Raw genomic sequence first — 1,997 nt, 5'->3', positions numbered from 1 at the left:
AAAAATAAAGCAGGCCTTGCACTCTAAATATTTTTGTTGCGGGCTAGAACATATACGGAAATAGAGTTAGAAAGTTTCCGACTCAGTGTTGTACGGATATCCAACACACAAATAGGAGAGAAATAAAGACACCATAATTTTTACGTTGAAAACCCTGAAAGGGGAAAAACCACGAGACCACACCTAGTTGATAGAGTTCCACTACTGTTTGCTTGAGGTACAAGAGACTGACTCGTCCTTAAAATTTAGGACGATTAGATTACAATAATCCACTCCCGAATTGAAGTTCAGTTATAAACAATAATTTGAGATTCGTCGATATTGGGTATTCGGGTTGAATCCCAAAGTCACTTGGAGATTCTTGGGCAGAGTTTCGGCGTCACTGGAAAGTCGGGCTGAACTCCAGCGTTACTTGGGTAGAATTTCAGTGTCCCGTGGAAGTCGAACAGAATTCCGGCATCATGTGGAAGTCGGGAAGAATTCCAACGTCCCATGGAACTCGGGCAGAATTCATGGCAGTGGTCGAGGATGAGTTTCTTCCCTCCTATTTTTCTTCTCTTCTCTTCTCCTTCTTCTCTTCTTCTTCTTACTTGGGTCCCCTCTCAAGAGAAATGAGGGGTTATTTATAGTTTTGTGAAGATGACATAACCCGTAAATAGGATGATGGTCAAGGGTAAAGGTGGAGTGGTTCAAATGGATGGTCGATATTGAATCAATCGTAGACTGTTTGTCAGACATTTGAAGATCTTAACGATATTGGAATTCGAAAATCTTGGGTTCGTTGGATTTATCTCATCGAGCCGCTCGATTCAACTATAAGCATGTCATGTTTGGAAACCGTTTGGTAATCCCAATTGTGGTTTGAACCTTCTAACAGCGCTTCAAGTCTTCGATTCAGACTCATTTGGGCTCGGATTGAGTTGAATTTGGTGTCGTTGGGTTCGTATTTTCGATATGCTCAGTTTGACTGCAAGTTGTTGAAATTGGAGTTCAGATGATCCCAAATTTAATTTTTGAAGCTTCCAACTTGATTTTGCCTCGAGATTCATGCCCAGTCAAAATATTTTTTGCATGATATATATCAAAATAATTTCTTCTATTCAGTTTTTAATTGTTGTATTTGTACCATCTCAAAACGGTTTAAATCACATAAGTTTATGTGCAAGCATCTTATCTTCAATAGATGTTGTTCTACTTTTGTGATAGTTATTTTTTATTTTTTGATAGAACTATTTTTAATGTTTTCGAGTTTGTAGGCCTCAAGCCAAAAAATATGGTAAAATATGAACTTGCATATATTATTTTTATCAATTGGTTGTGACCCTTAAATGGTTGCTTCTCGTTGCAAGCAGTCTCGATTTGTTCCAAAACGTAATGGCATGAACATTATTCATCGGAGAACAGTACTTGAAGATTGACACTTTTGAAAACCATTATGACTACTAGGAGAAAATAAGATTGCAAGTTAGCTATAAAATTGAATTGCTCTCAGGATGAGGAATATTTCTCCCTAAAAATAATATTTGTTTCTGTTTTGAATTAGCTTTAAATCTAAATCTTCACCTTAATTACCATCGTCAGCAATGTTGATTTGCTATTATCTAGATCAAAAAAAAATGTCAAGCTTGTATGTACTTAACAATAGAAAATATATTTATTCCATCTGGATGTCATCATACGTAGTAAAAGTCTAATAAATCTATTGGTGTTTTTCTCTTCTGACTTACAGACAACTTTACTCAAGCTCCTTGATTATTTATCAGATCTTACTTTCTTCAAACCCCTGTTTGATAATCTTCGATACATATTTGACAATCTTCGTACCCGACTCACCGCTTCCCATCTCTTGCCTCCTTTTGTTGTCAGATAGTGCTACCACCAAGGCTTCATTTGGTAGAGCTTTTTTATTGCTTCATAAAATAGTAAGAAAATTATCCCAAACGAAGCTCTGCTTAGTCGACAGTTGCCACCTCAATGGATTTCTTTTGCTCCCTTAG

The sequence above is a fragment of the Dendrobium catenatum genome, unplaced genomic scaffold (assembly GCF_001605985.2).
Source record: "Dendrobium catenatum unplaced genomic scaffold, ASM160598v2 fragScaff_scaffold_853, whole genome shotgun sequence".
Classification (NCBI taxonomy): Eukaryota; Viridiplantae; Streptophyta; class Magnoliopsida; order Asparagales; family Orchidaceae; genus Dendrobium; species Dendrobium catenatum.
Note: the sequence above shows the minus strand (reverse complement) of the source record.